Here is a 21,877-nt window from a genome sequence, read left to right on the forward strand (position 1 = left end):
CTAGGGGAGGGGGTGGAGGAAAGGAGGGGAAAATTCGGAACAGAAGTGAGTGTAAGAGATAATGTCGTAAAAAATTACCCATGCATATGTACTGTCAAAAAAAGTTATAATTATAAAATTAATTTTTAAAAAGGGAAAAAAAAAGAAAAAAATCTAATACTGGCTAAGAAATAGAACAATGTATCAATGGGATATATTAGGTGCATAATGTACAGTAGTGAGTAACCTTATTAATCTAATGTTCAAGAAACATGAAGATTCAAGGTTTTGAAATTTGAGCTCAGTATTTCACCCTCCAAAAAAGTAATTGGAAAAACTGGAACACACTTTGGTAGAAACTAAGTATAGGCCAAACTTTTAAACTCTATACCAAGATATAGTCAAAATAGTAATGATATAGCCAAATTAGGGAAGCATGGAAAATTTTATCTGTTGTGAGCAGAATTTATGACCAAACTAGAGATAGAAACCATTAAAGACTGTAAAATAGATACTTTAAATTGAAAAGATTTTGCACAAATAAAATCAATGCAGCCAAGATTAGAAGGAAAGTAGGAAACTGAGAAATAATATTTTACCTTAAGTTTCTCTGATTAAAAAAACCTTATTTCTCAAACATGTAGGGAACAAATATATAAAACTGAATTATTCCACAATTGATTAATGATATGAAAGGATTTGAACAAGTAGTTTTCAGAAGAAATCAAATTTATAATCATTTTAAAATGCTATAATTACAATTGATTAGAACAGTCCAAATTAAAACAGATCTGAGGTATTGCTTCACACCTATCAGATTGACTAATGTGACAGAAAAGGAAAATGACAAACATTTGAGAGTATGTAGAAAAATGGGGACACTAATGCACATTTGATAGAGTTGTGAACTGGTCCAACCATTCTAGAGGGCAATTTGGAACTATATACAAAGAGATATAAAACTTTGACCCAGAAATACTAGATCTGTATTTCAAAGAGATATAAGGAAAAGGACCTATATACATAACAATATTTATAATGGCTCTTTTTTTGTGATGGCATTGAGATTGGAAATTGAAAAGATAGCCATCAATTGGGAAAATAGCTAAAAAAAATTATGGTATATGACTGTGATGGAATACTATTGTGGTTTAAAAAATAGTAAGCAAAATTCTTTCAGAAAAACTTAAGAAGACTTGCGTGAACTGATACAAAGTGAGCAGAACCAAGAAAAATATTGAACATAATAACAGCAATTAAAATGATCAACTATGAATGACTTAGCTATTCTCAACAATACAATCATCCAAGACAATTTCAAAGGAATTGTGATGAAATATACTATCTACTCCTATTAAAGAACTGATAGAATCAGATTTAAAAACAAAACAAACAAACAAACAAACAAACAACTTTCTTATTTTTCTTGGGAGGGGGGTTTGTCTTCATTATAGTTAATGCTGGGAAATGTTTTGCATGACTGTACATGTATAGTCTATGTAAAATTACTTGCCTTCTCAAGGAAGGGGGGAAGGACGAAAGGAGGAAGAGAATTTTGAATTAAACTTTTTAAATGAATGTTTAAAAATTATTTACATTTAATTGAAGGAAAATAATTAAAAAGAGAATTAGTTTTCAATTTGTAAAAAAAAAAAAAAAATTATACTGCAAATTAGATATGATGTTTCTCTACACATCCAAAGGATATTGTAATGGGGACATTTTCAGAACTCTAAACTCTAAAGAAAAAAAAAAAGACAAAAATAAAAAAGCCCAAGAATTAATGTTCTACCTAACACAAAATTCAAATTGGGTGCATAACATTTATAGTCTAAACTTAAGGAAATGGGTTCTTTCAAATCTTGTTACAGGGGCTTTCACTACTCAAATAAGAAAGGGTACAGAAACCTGTTTTGCCCAAATTGCTTCAGATAATTTTGAACAGTCTATAGCTATCCAAGATATGATTTGAGGAATTCAGTGCAGAGAGGAAGTGTGCTTATAAAAGAGAAGCAAGTGGCATGTCACCAATTCTGGACATGTTTTGCTCTGATGAACTTGGCACCGTGTAATTGTCAGCACAGAGTTAAACAGGAAATTTCAAAAATAGTTTCATCTCTGACTATATGTTAGTACCAGTCATGGTATTCTGCTCTAGTGTTGAGATTAGCATTTTTTTTTCTGAAGTATGAAATCAATTAGATTAATGTGATTCACATCCATCAACTTGAAATATTAGAAAGACTTCACAACAAATGAGGGACGTCACATATTCTGAAATGAAGACTAAAGTACTGTCAAATTAAGAGACTCTTCAAACTGTTGACTCCTGCAAGATCACTTCCTGGGTAAAGTGCTTTGACAAATAAGTAACTGTTAATATTTTCTGACTTTAAAGAAATTCCATGCTAAGATGAAGGTAAGCAGACTAAGTTTTATTTTCTTTATATTTTTAATTGGGAATGTGTAAGGATTGCCTATGCCTTGTATGAACAGTTCTGCATGTATGGAGGTAGGGGAGTATTGGTGGGAAAAGGTGATGGAAGAAGTAGATTAGAGAAGTTGAATATGAAGGGAAAGTTCCATCTTTCTTTAGGGGTGCATTAAAAGAGAGCTCATAATTAATAAAAGTTTAAAAGCATTAGAAGGAATGCATAAATTAGGCATGCAATGGTCTGTGAGTTGTCACTAAGTCACTAGGGACATTTCTTTATAATATTTTGAAGAAACTGATCTGCAAGAAGGATTTTCTCCTGAAGAAATATTGCACTCCTTGAAGATAGACAAATGAAGCCAAATATACAAAGATTGGAAAGATGATACAAACATTTCAGCTGGTATCTAATCTGAGACCAAAATTCTCTATAATAATTTGGTTTATAAATTTGTGTCACATATGTCTCTTTATCAGTTGTAGTTATTCCACAAAGAATAATAGGAACATTCTACAGATAACTAGATCCTAATTTTGCAAATTTATAATTTAAAAAGGGACTATGTGCATAGATTTGGGTCTCAATAGGGGTTGATGAAACAAAACTACATACTTTTATTTTTCCAAATCATGGGTTGAGATTTCATATTTTTGGTTGATTTTTAATGTATCTTCAAGTAGTTAGAGGTATGTCATTTTTTTTTCTTAAAAAAAAAACTCATTTAGCAATGCTTAAAACAAAACAAAACAAAACAAAAAACTTTGTTGCCTTCCAGTGACCATCCATTACTATTTCTTTAACATAATCATCCCTTTAACAAAAAATAAGTTTAAACAAAAAAAAATCTGACATATATAGATGCTGTTTATGCTGAGAGGTATTTTCAAGAGCCAGCAAAGCAGACTTCTGGGACTGTAGTGTAGATATCATATCCATTGGTAAAAACAAAACAAAACAAAACAAAAAAAAAAAAAACTATTTCAACCAAGTTCTTAATGTAATATTCAAATAAGTATTCACTAAATGTGTGATGATAAGCTTTGCTATTTTTTAAATGAATCAGAGAAATCCTGCTCTAATTCTTTATTTTGATTAAAAAACTTAATCTTACTTCTGTTTCAGAACTTTAAAGACTATAAAAATATTATCCCTTCTTAAAAATTAACTCAGTATCCTTATGTAGTAGGAAAAGATTCAGACTTGGAGTTAGAGGAGATAGGATTTGAAGAATTTGAGTTCTATAGTTGATACTTATTAATTCTTTTATTTAACTTCTCTGAGTCTCATTTTCTTTACATGTAGAATGAGGAAGACAATATCTGTCTTACTTATGTCACAGGGTTATTATAAGGATCAAATGGAATGACATAGGATGTCCCCAAAGTCTTACTGACATTTTTAGTTTCTAAAGCTTAAATGCATAGAAAAAGGGCTTTGCAAACTTTAAAATGATATATCTTTTTTGTAATAATATTCTCTCAAAAGTTTTACACTTAAAAAGTGCTGTTTGGATATAATTGTTGTTCATCCTTCATTCTCAAAAGAACCAAATATGTCAAGAGTAGGATGCTATAGACCTAGCATCTCCAGAATAAGGAGCTACGTAGAGAAATCAAGAAGAAGAAATAAGTGGCAATATAATAATTTGCATTTTAAAAGTTCTATCTACTCTGAATATGACTGAAAGTGACATATGTATCATTTTATCCTTGAAAAAAAATTTTAAAAAATTGAAACATGGTAGACTGAAAAACATAATCCAGAGCTATTCAGCAAGTTTGTGAATCCCATGTTATAGTTTTTATATTGAATGACTCATTTTGTTTACTTAACATCAACCCAATCAGCATGTTGGTATTTTCACTGTTATGTGAAGAAAGAACTCAAAGCACTAGGTCATTTCCTGATTATGGGTAACCAATGAAACCTAAAAGGTTTGTTTAAAGATATAAAGATTTGCAGTTTTGAGGTCTTGTAAAGAAAGCACTTACCATCTCTGAACTTCAGTGTTTTCATATGTAAAGTTAAGGAGTGGAATGTTCTATCAATCTATAATTCTAAATAAAGAATAATCCAGTATAAGCAGGTAGATGGTGCAGTGGTTAGAGCACCAGCCCTGAAGTCAGGAGGACTTGAGTTTAAATCTGGCCTCAGACACTTAACATTTCCTACTATGTGACCCAAAGCAAGTCATTTAACCCCAATTGCCTCAAAAAAAAAATAATAATCCACTAAATAAATGCCCAAGGTCTATTAGGTGGGTTTTTCTCAGGTATTGCTGTTTGGTCAAAATATATTTGTTGCAATCATTGTCTAAGCAGCACAGTTCTTGGACTGCCAGTCTCAATTCAATTTCTGAATGCTTATATTAATTGTATTTGGGTTGTCTTCTGGGCATTTCATAATTCAGCTTTTGTCTTCATTTCTTTCCTTAAAATTTCTTTTCTTTTCCATGCAAGGATGTAAGCTAACAAAATAATGAATATAAGCTAGGCCTTATTTAACATGATAAAATACTCAAGACCATAAGCTTGAAGCCCATCTGATGGGTTCTAGGGACCTGTAAGATTACTTCAGGCCATCTCCAATCACATAGAGAAAGTATTTCAGTTGCTTAGGGAGCCAAGCAACTCTTTATTGCCCTCTGGAGAACCTCTGTTTTCCGATAACTCATGTAGTCTTCCAGACATTTTACTACCCTGAGAACAGTGCTACTTTTGGCAAGAAAGAATTTGGGGTTTCTAAACAGCCAATCAATATTGATGTGAGTCCCATGTTCCATCAGGATGTACACAGGATTCATGACTCATGAGTACTAAAAAAGAGTTATGTCCTTTCTGTTCTTCCACATTGTGACTTCCTGCTATGCTGATCCATTTTTCCCTGTCTATCTAGCAATAGAACTCCTTTTTCTGTGTCTCCATATAACTCTAATTCCTCCATACCCATGGCACTCTAAAGGGTATAATTGCACAAATGCAAAGGCATCTCTTAGAACCCATATCTGTACATGTCTCCATCTCCTTTCTCTCTGCATTTCTCTGTCTTTAAAGTTCAAGTCCAAGGATGAGCTCAAGTGTACAAATTATGCACAAACTTGAGTCAGGGAAAAATGTCCGATGTAAATCAATGAGGATTCTGAAGAAGAGTGGAGTATTCCTAGTATAGATATTTACATTCTGTTAAGTGGAAACAAAAGGATTGAAAAAATTATTTGTTTTATCCTGAGACATATATTTGCATGGTGATTCTGTGGTTGTATCAACATGTAAATCGGAGTAAGAGTCTGAATTTTGTTTAAAAAAAAAGTATAGAGGTTGTGAGGGGGAGGAGAGAGAGAGAGAGAGAGAGAGAGAGAGAGAGAGAGAGAGAGAGAGAGAGAGAGAGAGAGAGAGAGAGAGAGAGAAGGAGGGAGGGACAGATAGATACAGACACAGACAGAGAAAGAAGAGAGCTAAAATGATAGATAGATGGATGGAATGGGTGGGATGGATGTCGAAATTAATATAGCAAGTGATTACACTATTAACTGTTAATACCACTGTCTCTATATTATTTATTGTCTATTTATACTTTCATTACAATTTTACTTAGGTGTCTCTTCATGGCTTGAAGATGGATCTTAGTTCTCAAAAATCCCTTTCAGTAAGCATAAACTCCAGGAAGTCCTGCCAAGCTGGAAAGACTTAAAATATGACTTAAGGTGAGGGCCTGGACACAAAGAGATTCATGATAAAGGTACCTATAGAGCAATAATATTCTTTCTGCTTTATAGAAATGCAAGGATAGTATATTGAAAGCATCTGGGCCTGAGTGAGAAAGTATTGCTAAGGCCTACTCTTGGTTTTGATCTTTCTCTCATTGTAACCTCAACAAGTCAAATCAAAATGCAATTTAAAAATAAAAAGTACTTTAATAGTAAAATTTTTCCCATTTTACAGACAATGAAACTGAGTCCCAGTGTAACAGAATGACCTGTTTACAAGTAATGTTAGTAGCTAGCATTTATATAGTGCTTCAAGGCTTGCACAGAGCTTTACAAATATATCTCATTTCATCCTCACAATAACCTTGTAAAGTAGGTCACTATTATTATCCACATTTTATATCTGAGGAATCTGAGGCAGACTAGGTCATATAACTCCCAGGGTTGTATAAATATTAAGTGTCTGAGATGGAATATGAATTCAGGTCTTCCTGATTCCATGTCCAGTGTCATAGCCACTGTATCACTTAGCTACTTCTAATTTTTGCAAAATGATCATTTAAGATCATTGTCTTAAATGTAAGGATGAGCATTGACTTTTATTGCACAACTTCAGAAATGTTGTCTGAAAGAACTTCCTATTTCCTCTCAGACTCAAAAGAAAATTGGCAAAAGCCCAAACACTTAAGCTTTTTCTTCATTTTTCTTAGATTATTCTACAATCAGTTTTGCTTTTCTGACAATATTGGTTACTATCTCTATAAAGAAGATAGAGCAACATCAATAATTTTGTGCCTTTGAAAATGTGTATCTTACAAGGGATTACTTGAAAACTGCACTAGAAGATGTTTTAAATAATATTCAGTTTAAAAATATGCTAAATTTGAAGCAAACACAAAGGTTATATGGTTTCCTTGTAGCTCAGTTGGTGGTATCTATTATATTGAGATTACTCATATTTTCCATTGTATTTTTGAGGGACTCTCAAATCTCTAGCAGTTCTCATGTTGCAGCATTTTTAGGTAATGATGGACAATTGGGAGGTGGAAAAGGATGTTTTAGTTAGTTTTATTCATGTTAGTAAAACTAAAACCTAGGAAAGAGTTTAAAAAGGGCAAAGTACCATAGCCAGTCATCATGACTGATTACTCTGGAGGAGAAAGTAAAGCTGATGACTTTGCAGAAGAACCCTATCTCATTTAATCTGATTCACTTTCAAGTAACCCCCTTGATGCCATTGGTTCTCTTCAAAAATGAAGGCTGAACAACAAAGAATTACAATAGTAAGAGAGTGAGAATCATATGTGTAGAGAGGATCCACATGGGAGGGAGGTCACATGTGTAGCTTGAAAGGAAGCAGAATCTCTCCACTTCCAAAGGAGAATTTCACTCCTTCCAGGAAGGGGGAAGTAAAAGATTGGAGTTAAGGCCCACCACACAGCTCTCCTTAGAGAGAGGGGGTACTGGGCTAGAATATATGTATTTGTTCTTTAAATATTGTTCATTTTGGGAATATGACTGGATTCAAGCTAGCTTTTGATTACTGTCATTTTGGGAAGCAGGGGGATACCAAGCTGTATAACCAAGGTTTAATCCCTTTCCCACCAAATACCAGTTCCATAATGAACACACATAATAAATAGCAAAGAAATCCATTTATCCAAATTATAGCAAGACAAAAATAAGAAAAGGTATATGTAGGTGAGTATATACCAAATAATATAGAGTGAGGAGCTCTCCCATTGGAAACAAGAAAATTAGCTCAGCTAAAAGAGAGTCTAGGATCTTATCCAAGGGGAATTTCCTTAAAGTCTCTGGACTTGCAAGCTGGGAGGAGGAATATTTTGGAGACTGCCTGCCCTCTCAAGTCTTCCAAGTCCTTTCTCTTAGTAATCTGAAGTAGGGTTGTCTTATTACATGTTCTTTCTTAAAGATGGAAGCCATCTAGATGGTAGACAAGGAAGCCCTGGAGAGTCCTTAAGGAGGACTTCCAGTTGAATAGTTCCCAAAGAGGAAGTGATAAGAGCTGTGCTCTCTGTCTCTCAATAATTCCCTCCCCGCAAAACAAGCCAATGTTTTCATTTCCAATAATAAGATTACTATACAAATATGCTTTTAAACCAGAGTTAAATTTATATCCAAGGAGTATTCTGTAGCCAGCTCAAACTACCTAAGCTTACTGTAATATTTTCAACGTGAACATTCACACTTTGGAAATCAGTAAAGCCATAAATCAGGGCTTGATTTCTTGTTTTGCTGATTATTGAAACATATTTAAAAATGCAGATTAAACTAAAAAGTATGTTTAATCTTTTCTGAGATCAGCAATTCCTTTATTCAACTTAATATATATTTATTTAACATCAAGAGGCACTTATCATGGATGCATAGTAGAGTCATAACATATGATCAAAAAGTTAACATGTTCATTGGGGAGATAAAATATTTATTTACCCAACATTAAAGCAACTGCTGTTTTCAAGGTACTTAATAGAGGGAAAAATGCAAAATTTAGGTAATTATACTCTCATAAAGGTTTCAGTTCAATAAAGAGATAAGATGCAGATAGAGATAACTAGAATTTATAGAATTACAAAATAAGTGCACTTGAGAAGTGAATATGTGAAGTTCCAAAGCCACTAAAAATTCTCCATAGGAAAATGTTGTAGAAAAGTCAAAATGTGAGTTGTATTTTTTTAATAATTTTTATCTATGAGATATATGCATGGGTAATTTTACAACATTGACAATTGCCAAACCTTTTCTTCCAATTTTTCCCCTCTTACCCCCCCCACCAGATGACAGGTTGACGAATACATGTTAAATATATTAAAGTATAAATTAAATACTATATATGTATACATGTCCAAACAGTTGTTTTGCTGTACAAAAAGAATCAGACTTTGAAATAGTGTACAATTAGACTGTGAAGAAAATCCAAAATGCAGGAGGACAAAAATAGAGGGATTGGGAATTCTATGTGGTGGTTCATAGTCATCTCCCAAAGTTCTTTTGCTGGGTATAGCTGGTTCAGTTCGTTACTGCTCTATTGCAACTGATTTGGTTCATCTCATTATTGAAAATGGCCACAGCCATCAGAATTGATCATCATATAGTATTGTTGTTGAAGTATACAACGATCTCCTGGTCCTGCTCATTTCACTCAGCATCAGTTCATGTAAGTCTCTTCAGGCCTTTCTGAAATCATCCTGCTAGTTATTTCTTACAGAACAATAATATTCCATAATATTCATATACTATAATTTATTCAGCCATTCTCCAATTGATGGGCATCCACTCAGTTTCCAGTTTCTGGCCACTACAAAGAGGGCTGCCACAAACATTCTTGCACATACAGGTCCCTTTACCTTCTTTAAGATCATGTGAGTAGTATTTTAATGGATTCATTAAGTAGACTAACCAAAAGGAAGCCATTTCAGGCATTGACAAGAATATAAATAAAGGCAGAGAAGTGGAGTCCTACATTATCAATGGAGTATGGAATATCTAAAAGAGAGTAATGTAAACTAAAGCTACAAAGGTAGAATCATTCCAGTTTGTACAAAGTAGGCCATGTAAAGAGCCACTGAAGATTTTTTGATTAGAAGATTAATGTGATCAAATCTATAACATTGATAGAAAGATGATTCAAGACTAGAGATGTTGGTGGGGGGGGGGGAATGGAGTAGAATGAAATGTAGATAAAGATTAGCAGTAAGAAGAAGCTCTTATTAAGAACCTATTGCAGAAATGACCAACAGGAGAAATACAGAGAGGCTTGGAGAGACTTACATCAACTGATGCTGAGTGAAACGAGCAGAACCAGAAGATCATTATACACTTCAACAATGATACTGTACAAGGATGTATGCTGATGGAAGTGGATTTCTTCAACATAGAGAAGAGCTAATCCAATTCCAATTGATTAATGATGGACAGAACCAGCTACATCCAGAAAAGGAACACTGGGAAATGAATGTAAACTGTTATTTTTATCTTCTGAATCCAATTCTTCCTGTGCAACAAAAAATTCGGTTCTACACACATATATTGTATCTAGAATATACTGTAATATATTTAACATATATAAGACTGCTTGCCATCTGGGGGAGGGGGTTGGGGGAGGAAGGGAAAAAATCTGAAGAGAAGTAAGTGCAAGGGATAATGTTGTAAAAAATTACCCATGAATATGTACTGTCAAAAAAAATGTTATAATTATAAAATAAAATTAAAATTAAAAAAAAAAAGAACCTATTGCAAAGATCTTTGTGAGTGATAATAAGGACCTTTACCGTCACCGTGGAAAAAATAACAAGAGAGCTCTGATATAAGAAATGATGTAGAGGTTAATTGCAGAAGATGTGATCATTGGATATAAAGTAAAAGAGAGAATAGAATCAGATAATTAGTCAATCAACATGTATCTGCTAATATTGTGATATAAGAAAGGAAGGGTATGATTTTAGAGAAATAGGGGAAAACATGTTTGAAATGATGCAGAGTAAATTAAGTAAAATCACTCCAATTTATGTAATAACAATAGTATTGTAAAGGCAAACAACTTTGAAAGCCTTAGGAATTCTGATCAATACAAGATATAGCCACAGTTCCAGAGGACTCATGATAAAACATGCTATCTGTGTTATGATTAGTGACAGATTCTGAATGTACATTAAGACGTTTTTTAGAAACATGGCCAGTGCAAGGATATATTTTGCTAAACTATACATATTTGTACTGGGGTTTTATTTTTCTTGTCTTCTCAGTGGAAGACAAGAAAGGTAGGAGGGAGAGAAGGTAAATCTCTTTTGAAATTAAAATACAAGTTAATTTAAATTAGTTATTTGTTATTAATTCTACCATATTCCAGAAAATAAAGTAGACACTGGGGATAGTGAGAGAAAACTAATCAATCTGTATATTTAAAGAACTTACATTCTCTCAGAAAGATGATGTTAGACATTAAAGTAGAGCATTTATTAGGAGCTTACTATGTTCCAGAGCCTATCCCAAGTTCTGGGAATACAAAGAAAGGAAAAACTAAGGAGCTGACTTTATAGCACATGTAAGTAACAAGGTATTTACAAGATGTATACAGAGTAAACGGGGACCTAAGAGAAGAGGCCACTAAGAGTTGGGGTTATTGGCAGAATATCTTACAGCAGGTGAGATTTGAGCTGAGATTTGAAGGAAACCTCGAGAGCTAAGAGGTGTTAGTGAGGTGGCAGATCATTTTCTTTTTTCTTTTCTTTTCTTTTTTTTTTTTACAAAAAATTTATGCATAGGTAATTTTTCAGCATTGACAGTTACAAAACCTTTTGTTCCAACTTTTCCCCTCCTTTCCCCCACCCCTTCCCCCAGACAAAAATAGAGGGATTGGGAATTCTATGTAGTTGTTAGTAGTCAATTCCCAGAGTTCTTTTGCTGCGTGTAGCTGGTTCAATTCATTACTGCTCTATTGGACTGATTTGGTTCATCTCATTGTTGAAGAGGGCCTCGTCCATGAGAATTAATCATCATATAGTACTGTTGAAGTGTATAATGATCTTCTGGTCCTGCTCACTTCACTCAGCATCAATTCATGTAAGTCTCTCCTAGCCTTTCTGAAATCATCCTGTTGGTCATTTCTTACAGAACAATAATATTCCATAACATTCATATACTACAATTTATTCAGCCATTCTCCAATTGATGGGCATCCACTCAGTTTCCAGTTTCTGGCCACTACAAAGAGGGGGCAGATCATTTTCTATGAAGGGAATAACCAATAAAAATATACACAGACAGGAGATGGAATACTCTAAAAGAGGAATAGCAAATGGGTCAGGGTAGTTGGATTGTAGAGTGTGTGGAGGAATGTGATGTATGAGAAGAATTAAAAGGTAGGAAGGATGTATTATAAAGAGCTTTAAATGACAATAAACTTAACATTTGATCCTGTAGATAATAAATGTTACTAGGATTTATTGTGTGTTGAATGGAAGGTGACATGATCAGACTATGGCTTTAGAAAAGTGGCTTTGGTTCTTGAGTGAAAAATAGATTGGAGGGCAGCTAGGTGGCCCAGTGGATAGAGCGCCAGCCTTGAAGTCAGGAAGATCTGAGTTCAAATCTGGCCTCAGACACTTAACACTTCCTGGTTGCGGGACCCTGGGCAAGTCACTTAACCCCAATTGCCTCAGGAAAAAAAAAAAGAAAAGAAAGAAAAGAAAAGAAAAGAAAAATAGATTGGATGAGGAGAGACTTGAAGTAAGAAGACCATCTAGATGGATATTACAAAAGTCCAATCAAAAGGTGAGTAGAAGAGACTGCATATGTATAGAAAAGAAACATGTGTGTATATGACAACATGCATGTATGTTGTAAAAATAGAAATGACAAAATTTACCAATGTATTGGATATGTAGAGAAGAATGAGAAATTGATGATAACATACTATAACCAAGTTGGGATGACTAAAAAGATGGTAGGCCCTTGATAATAATAGAGTAGTTGGGAAAGAGGGTAGAGAGGTTATAAGAAAAGATAATGAGTTCTGCTTTGTACATGCTGAAACTGAAATAACTACGTGACATCCTGTTCCACATGTGTAAAAAGAAACTAGTAATGTATTATAATTAAGGAGAAAACCTCAGACTACATTGAACTCATGGGAGCTAATGAGAATAAGTTATCTATCTAACAAATGAAATAGTGTAAGGGGAAAAGATAAGAGAGCCAGGATAAAGTCTTGGTGGCTACTTATGTTTAGTGGATGTGATATAATTAAAGAGCCAGCAAAGGAATCTTTTTTTTTTAAATAGTTTTTATTTACCAGATATATGCATAGGTAATTTTACAACATTGACAATTGCCAAACCTTTTGTTCTACTTTTTCCCCTTCCCTCCCCCCCCAATGGCAGATTAACCAATACATGTTAAATATGTTAAAGTATAAATTAAATACAATATATGCATATGTGTCCAAACAATTGTTTCAGCAAAGGAATCTTAGAAGAAGCAATCAGATAGTTGGGAGGAAAACCAAAAGAGAACAATATCACAAAAACCCCAAGAGGAAAAGATGATTAACAGTGTCAAATACTTCAGAAATGAAGAAGAGTGAGGATAGAGAAAAGGATATTAACTTTGGCAATTAAGAAATCATTGGTAGCTTTAAAGAGTAATTTTGGTTGAATGATAAAGCTGTAAACCTTAAGTTAAGGAAAGAGTGAGAAGAAAGGAAGAAGTTAGCCACAAAAGAGAGAAATAAGGGGTGATAGCTAGTGGGGATGGATGCATCAAGTGAATATTTTCTCAGATTAAGGAATACATGGGCATTATTTTAGGAAGCTGAGAAGCAGCCAATAAACAGGAGAAATTAAAGATCAGTAAATGAGAGAAATCAAAAGCCACAATGATAATGGTTTTGAACACTGTGAGAAGAGAGGAAATAGAAACACCCAATGTAGACTGCATTTTTAAGGGAGTTAAGAAAGAGAGAAGAGATATAGGACAATAGAAACAAATAATAATACTTATAGAATATATATTAAATAAATGCAAGATAATTTTGGGGGGAAGAGCATTAATCAATGAAGTCATCAGGAAAGACGTATAGAAAATGGCACTGAAACTGAATCTTGAGGAAAACATAGTGGAGGTGGAGATGAGGAAAGAAAGCATTCTAAGCACATGAGATAGCTAGGTGAAGGCATAGAAAGAGTGTGTGTTAGCATAGCATTAAATTTGGTTGCACTATAGAGCAAAGGCAGGAGAGTAACATAATAGTAAAGCTGACAACGTTGCAAAGGGCTTTCAAAATCAAAAGAGAGTTTATATTTTATTTTTGAGACAATAGGGAGCCACTGGAGCTTACTGAGTCACAGAGTGACAATAAATAAACCTGCATTTTGGGAAAATCACCTTGGTAATTGTATGAAGGATGGAATGGAGAGGAAGAGACTTAAAGCAGGGAGATCAATGAGGATACTATTGTAATAACTTGGGCAAGAGGAGATGAGTATCTGAATTAGAGTAGTGGCTGTGGGTTTTGAAAAGTGGTCAGACTGTAAGAGATGAGAAAGTTGAAACAAAATTCAGTTATGGCTGTATAGAGTTAGAGAGATTGAGAAGTTGAGGATAACATTGAAGTAGTGAATCTAGGAGACTAGAAGGATGGGAATACTTCAACGGAAAAAGAAGTTCAAAAAAGAAGTAATTTGGGGGGAAATATAATGAATTCTGTTTTGTATAATTTGAATTTGGAATATCTATGGTACATTTAGTTTGAAATGTCTAATGCAAAACTAAAGCTGGATATATAGATCTGAGAGTCATCTGCATTTGAGATGATAATTAAGTTCATTAAGTCACCAAATAAAAGTCTGTCAGAGAGAAAAGAAGAGGGCACAGAACCTAGCTTTATGGAACACCTGCAGGCAGGTGGTATAATATGGATGATGAACTAGCAAAGGAGACTTAAAAATGATCAAAAAGGTAGAAGAATCAACAGAGAGCAATGACAAGAAAAGTGAAATAGGAGAGAATAAAAAAGGTAGTAAGTTGTATCAAATACTTCAAGACTTAAAAAATAAGAACTGAGAAAAGTTTATCAGATTTGATAATTATGAAATCACTAAAAAATTTGAAGTGATGTTGCAGTTGAGTTATGAAATTGGGAATTAGAGTGCAAGTATCTGGCAAATTAGTAAGAGAAGAGAAGTTTGACAGTGACAACTTTTCCCTGAGAATGTGGAAGCAAAAGAGAGGACACATATTGAGGGAATGGATCTTGTGAGGTGTTTTTTTTTTCTTTTTTTAAGTATTGGGAAGATTTGAAAGTGGAAAAGAATCATTAGATAGGGGCAAACTAAGAATGAAAGATGTCAACAGTGATTGTTTAGGGGATTAATCTGATGGAGAAGAAAAGAAGGAATGTAATTTAAAAACATAATCTAGCCTAATGGGGGAAAAAGTTCATCTTTTTGAAAGACTGGAATAATGGAGAAAGAAAAATTATAATATTAATAATATTAAGGAGTTTTGAGACAGAAGAGGGGGCTAACAGTCACTGGCCTCTATTTTACTTCAAGTAAAGTCAAAACTGAGCTTTTCAACAGAAAAAAATGAGAGAAAAAAGAGATGTAGGAGATTTAGGGGACAGGTGAAAGTTTGAAACTATAACAGTAGGTGTAGGATAAAGAATAAATTAGGGAAGAATACAAGGACTGCCTTGCTAAAGTGAGGACCTGATTGAAATTAAATAACATGAATTTGTAGCAGACTCAGTATCATCAGTCTTATAACTTTTTCTAATTCCATTCGGCAGCATATGAGTAAATTTGGCTTTTAAAACCCTTCAGAGCTTGGTCTCTTTCTATTTTTCAAGTCTTCTTTTACCTTAATTTTCTTCACACTACATTTTCACAGGCTATTTTATAAACCTAGAATTAATCCGCTCTTCATTTCACATCACACTTATTACAAGAAGCTTTAACCAGTTCTTCTTAATATTAATGCCTTCCCTCTGAGAGTTTCTCCAATTTATGTTACGTATGTCTACTTTACTTAGTTGTTTGCATGTTTTCTACCTTCATTATTTTGTGAATTATTTGAGAGTAGGACTGTTTTTATTTTTCTTTGTACCTACAGTACTCACTACATTGTTTGGCACAAAGAAAGCATTTAATAAGTGCTTGTTGACTTGACTTAATGTAAATACATGCCTCAAAAAAGCTAGAAAACGATTCTGTAATTCAAAACAAATAATGGTTTTTCCTACTACTGATTCTGGTGTTTGAATTTATTTGATGATTTTTCATAACCTGAGGTTTTCATCAGTATTTGTAATCTCATTACCTTCAACTAGCATAATTAACACAAAAGCAATTTTAGGTAAGGTTAAAACCCACTTCAATTCCATTTTGCACAATTCATTTTCAAAGCCATTTAAGTCCTTTGGTTTTGACTCATACCCACAGGAAGCAAGGCAGGTGGCCTCTCTGAAATACCAGCCACAACAAGCCAGTTAAAATCCCAGTGGTATAGCCTGTGTGGTTGCTGTTGCAATCCCTATTTCTATCTTTAATTTTTAATTTTCAAAGAGGTTGCACTTTTTAAACAATCATATAAATTAATAATAATCTTGATTTATGTAAATATAGTAGATATTATATTAATACATCATTTACCAACAAAAAGAGATATGCTTTTCTTATGATTGATAAGATAATGTAATACAATTGAAAGAGTGCTAGTTCTGAGTTCAAGTATCACCTCTGGCACTTACTGTGTTATTTTGAGCAAATTTCTTAGGTATCACAGTGGATAGAAAACTGTGCTGGAAGTAAGAAAGACCTGATTTAATTCTAGCCTCACATAATTAGCTAGCTGTATGACTGAAAATGTAACTTCTTTTTACTTCAGTTTCCTTATCTATAAAAATGGAGGAATAATGATAGTATCTGCCTCCCAGAGCTGGTGTAAAGATAAAAACCAAATAATATTTGTAAAGCATTTTATAGTGGTAGAAATGCTATTATTATTGTTATTATTATTTACCTTCCAAGGCCTTAATTTCTTCATCTATAATTGTTTAAATTATGTACAGGGGCAGCTAGGTGGCGTAGTGGATAGAGCACCAGCCTTGAATTCAGGAGGACCCGAGTTCAAATCTGGTCTCAGACACTTAATACTTCCTAGCTATGTGACCCTGGGCAAGTCACTTAACCCCAGCCTCGGGGGAAAAAAAAAAAAAATATATATATATATATATATATATATATATATATATATATATATACATATATTGGATTTAATATATATTTTTAACATGTTTAACATATATTGGATTATTTGCTATCTTGGGGAGGGGGTAGGAAAAGGGAGGGAAATTGGAATACAAGATTTTGCAAGGGTTAATGTTAAAAAATTATCCTTGCATATGTCTTGAAAATTAAAAAAAAAACTTTAATTAAAAATATATAATTTTCAATTATTAAAAAAAAAGGTGAAAGTATATCTAGTCATTTTGAAGCAGCTTGATGTTCAGTCACGTTTGACTTTTCATGACCCCATGTACCATATGGTTTTCTTGGTGAAGTGCTTTGCTATTTCTTTCTCCTGTACATTAAGGCAAATAGAAGTTAGATAAGTTGCCAAGAGTTATTCATCTAATAAGTTTCTGAGACTGGATATGAATTCAAGTTTTCCTAACTTCAAGCAGTTTTCTATCTGGTGAACCCACTAGTTGCCTCCTTTGAAGCAGCTTAGCCAAATGTAAGAGGTTGATATAATTTTTAAGATCATAATTTAAGCATTCAATTCAAGCCAAGTGAAACCTTGATAGAATATCACTAAGGTATTCTTGCCAAAAACTAAAGATTGTCTTCACTGGAGTCTGGAAAGGGACTACAAACAAGGTCACACCCCATATGTACTGAAACAAAGGAATACTTTGTAAGTCATTAGTAGATGACTTCTGTATCAGAAATTTGTTTTTAGCAGAACAGCTAGGTATTATAAAATGACACTATTTTAGGACATCTTCATTTTATCCTACCAATAAAGTGATTTATGTATACTTTTTAGAGATCTTGTTCATTATTCTGAAATTAAAGGAAATTAACAAGAAATAGTTATCCTAACTAAATGTGTGAACCCGAGCCAAGTGACCTTGTCACTCAATGTCTGAAAACTTCAGTAATCCACTCCCCTTCTATCCTTTTCTCTTCCTTTCTCAATTTCTCCCTTTTCCTTCTGTTTGCTTACCTTCTCTTCCCAATCTCACTTATGTGCCCTTTTTATTTTAAGCATTAGCTCTGTTATCCTTTAATTAGCTTATCTGACCTGCCTAGTTCCCCAATCAGTGACCACTACACACATTACACCTTGGACAAGGAACATGTGGTGCAAAACTTTTTGTCAGTGTGTGTGTAAGAATTCTTGAGTAAATAATTTTTTATCTTTTTAGAATGTAATCCTGCTTCCACAAATCTGTGGAAGATTTTGCAAAAAGGTATGTGACTCTCTTGGCTGATTAAAAGCTTAGTGCAACACTATCTATCTGTGAGATAAATAAAATAAAAAATAAAGTTTGGGAGAAATGTTTCAGTTTGTTGAGAGACTTGGTGTACATGTCATTTAAGAAACTTTCAGGGTGGTAATTTGAAGAGGTACATGTGGTTTTTATTTTGTAATAGAGTTTTCTGAGACACAAATGTATATAAGAATCAGACCCATCACTTTCCTTGATATCTAGGGTTTGAAATTTCAGAGAATGCGAAGAGTAGACTTCTTCCAAGTGAGATCAGTATTTCTTCATATATGTCTATGCAACTTCATCAAACTCAAGAAATATTTCACATAAATATGCATAGTAATAACATCAGTGTTCTCTCAATGAATCAAGAATTAGGCCTACCTTCAAACACAGAGCAAACAACCTAAGGGTGTGTCCCTCTGCAAAACCATTCCAGGTTTGGTTGCACAGAAACAGGGTTATATTCCTTTAAGTTCCCTGATAGCATAAAATACAAAATAACATTAACAGAGGAAAAGAGAATCATATTGAAAAGTCACAGGGAGAAATAATATAGCTTAGGAAAGGGTGGAGATGGAGGGTACATTGGAGAAGATTGCATATATTTTAGTCATGGCTTTTTGTTTTGCTGAAGTTTCTTCCAATAGATCAATTATTCTCTCTGATAAGAGACAGATAAAAGAAATCTAAATATGATTTCTAATGTTATAGATTTGATTACAGAGAATCAGAGTGATTTATAGAGCAAGACAGCAAAAATAGATGGGCATCCAGAAGCATGAGAAAATGAGTGAGTATAGAGAAAAACAAGAAAAGAATTCATGATTTGGATAAGATTAGACAATGATCTGATATAGTTGAAAGAGTACTTGATTTGAAATCAGAAAATGTAGGTTCAAATCTCAGCTCTATCCCTTGCTGGTTTCATGTCTTAAACTAATCATATATCTTTTTTCCTTCTCTATCTATAAAACACAGGGAGAGCGAAGAAAAAAAAAAAATGAACTCTAAGCTGCCTTCCAGCTCTGAATTCTATTACCTCTAGAAGGAAATGCTAATGAGAATATGGGAATAAAGAAAGATAGCCTGTGTATATAGCAAAAGGAAGTTATCTGTACAGCAAAGGGAGTTAAAGAAAAACAGTTTCCTCGTGGACATTTCATGCTAGACAATAATGTCAGCAATTCTACAAGTCAGCTGCTTTATGAGGTTGAGATCACAGGTTCAGTCCCTTCATAAGTCTGTTAGTTTTCTAGGAAGAAAAATTCTTGTCTTTGGTTGTAAATTGGATTATTCTTCCACAATTGCTACCCTAGAAATATATAACATTAGTTAGAGAGGGATGGAGAGTGTGTGGACGGTTCATAAAAAGCCATCACCAGTGTTTGTTAAACACACACACACACACACATACACACACACACACACACACACACACACACACACACACACAACATGCCCTAGCCTCTTGTATTTGTTAAGTTCAGGATAAAAGAAAAAAAAAAAAGCAACTCACTGCTAATAGAATGTAGCATCATTTTTACATATTAACATATTGTTGTTATTATTATTGCTATTACTGTTGTACAATTATTGAAATAATTTAAGAAAACAACAATATTTTTTGTTTGAGGATAGATAGACTGATGACTCTTTAGAGCAACGGTAAAGCTCTTTAGGTAAGAATTGCTAAATATAGGCTAACCAAAGTTCTTCCAAACTATGGTTATCTGTTATTTTAGCTGCTTTGTTCAGCTCAAAATTGGAATTCCAAATGCTATGTAACTTAGAAAATTATTTGTAACTCTTGTTTAATGTCCTGTGAACATCTTATTTCTCTAAAGTTCATTTTGAAAAACTATCCCTCCTCCTACCTCCACTCCCAAATAAACAAAAGCTTTGTGAAGGTTAAGGCTAAGATGCCCAATTTACTCTCCCTGTAATCTTGTGCATGCAAATGAATTTAATCAGTAATACCAGTTGAGATAACATGGTCTTCAAGTCATACATCTGAATTTGAATCCTAGCTCTATCACTTACTATGTGTGTGACTTTTTTTGAACCTCAGCTATTCAGATATAAGAGGGGATTAGACTCTATGCTCCAGTTCAGTTCAAGATCTTGGATTATAAAAACTAGTTCAGGGGCAGCTAGGTTGCACAGTGGATAGGGCACTAGCCATAAAGTCAGGAGGACCTGAGTTCAAATTTTACTTCAGAAACTTTAACATTTCCTAGTTGTGTGACCCTGGGCAAGTCATTTAACCCCAATTGCCTCAGCTCCCCCCCCCAAAAAAAAAGCTAGTTCAAAAAGGCAACTTTATTATCCTTCTCCTTTGTGGTGCACCTTCTTTCTCATAGATGATTGGTTAGATAGATTTTATACACACACACAATATATATATATATATATATATATATATATATATATATATATATATATATATATATATATATATATATAGTATGTATATACATATACTCTATATATGTATATATATATACATATGCTGTATATATTTACCATACATATATACACACACTTTAGTAAATATACTACTATATTTTAATATATGTCTATGTTGTACACATTTATAAATATACATGTACATATGTGTAAAATTAAATTTAAAAAAGACTTCAGAGGCCATCTCATCCAAACCCCCATTTTAAATTAAAAAAAAGAAAAAGAAAACCATAGCATGGCCAGAACAAAAACTTGTTGTCTCCCTATATCTGTTATGAAAGCAGTAGCTAGAACAATCATGTCCAAAAAAACCTCCCAAAACTGTGTTCTACTAGCTCCAACACTTATCCGCTCTGTGACCATGGGAAAATTTATATCATTCTAAAATTAGGATAATAATGCTCATACAATTCATTTTATCAGGAGAAAAATATTTCATAATTTTTAAGATTATGTAAGAATTTGAGTTATTACTTCTGCTTCCCTTTAGTAATTGCTTTGCCTATCTCCTCTTCATTCATTGACATGGTTATGCAAACAACGTTCAATTCTAACCACTAAGCCTTTTCAAAATCTAGCTTTAATTGGAGTATTTGACCTGCTTAAATATATGTTTGATTAGTTGACGAGCTGGGTTTGTGGTTTCTTGAAATAGTTATTCCATTTCTGATGAGAGAAAACCAAATCCTTTGCCCAAGTGGTGAAATGATTACATGTTTAATAAAGCCAGAAAACACACAGATATGAGTGCACTTGCATACCCCTCCCCCCACATGAGCCTTGGAAGCAAGAAAAGAAAATTCACAGCCAAAATAGCTACATTTTTGACATAAGGTTTTTTTTTTTTCTTTCTTTCTTTTTTTTTTTTTTTTTTTGTTTGTTTTTGTTTTTTTATTGAGAGCAATAAAATATTCTCCCTTTCCTCTTTCAAAAATTTCTTCACTCAGCTAGCAGTGCTGGGCAAAAGAAGCCAGTACAGATAGTTTCAATATTTCTCTGCTCAAGTGTCAACTTTTATATTTTCTACCTCAGTGACAAAACACATGGAAGCTTCCCTAATTTTCCTCTGCTCTTGCCTACTTCCTGGGTACTGGCTTCTCTTACTCAGCATTTCCTTACAGACTTATATCCAAACACCCTTTTCCTATAAAGAATTCTATTTCCCCCATCAAGTTTTACCTACCCATTCCAGCCCTCTGAATTACTGTGAACTCTTTGATTCATTTTGATTTCACATTACAATTGAGTCTTTCAGGGCTTCTTGCCTTT

The 21,877-nt window shown here is 33.5% G+C and overlaps 1 protein-coding gene across 3 annotated transcripts in view; it reads left to right on the plus strand.

Annotated features, from left to right (window-relative positions):
• Positions 1–2,036: 2,036 nt before the first annotated feature.
• Positions 2,037–21,877, plus strand: part of P2RY8 (P2Y receptor family member 8) — a 71,227-nt gene continuing 51,386 nt past the window's right edge. The window contains exons 1-2 of one of the 3 annotated variants that reach the window (XM_074300241.1): positions 2,037–2,398; positions 6,009–6,152. The gene's annotated coding sequence lies outside the window, so the exon portion shown is untranslated. The remainder of the gene's footprint in view (positions 2,399–6,008; positions 6,153–21,877) is intronic. The other 2 variants (XM_074300242.1, XM_074300244.1) reach the window with 2 other exon arrangements.

Source organism: Sminthopsis crassicaudata, chromosome 3 (genome assembly GCF_048593235.1).
Source record: "Sminthopsis crassicaudata isolate SCR6 chromosome 3, ASM4859323v1, whole genome shotgun sequence".
NCBI classification, from domain to species: Eukaryota; Metazoa; Chordata; class Mammalia; order Dasyuromorphia; family Dasyuridae; genus Sminthopsis; species Sminthopsis crassicaudata.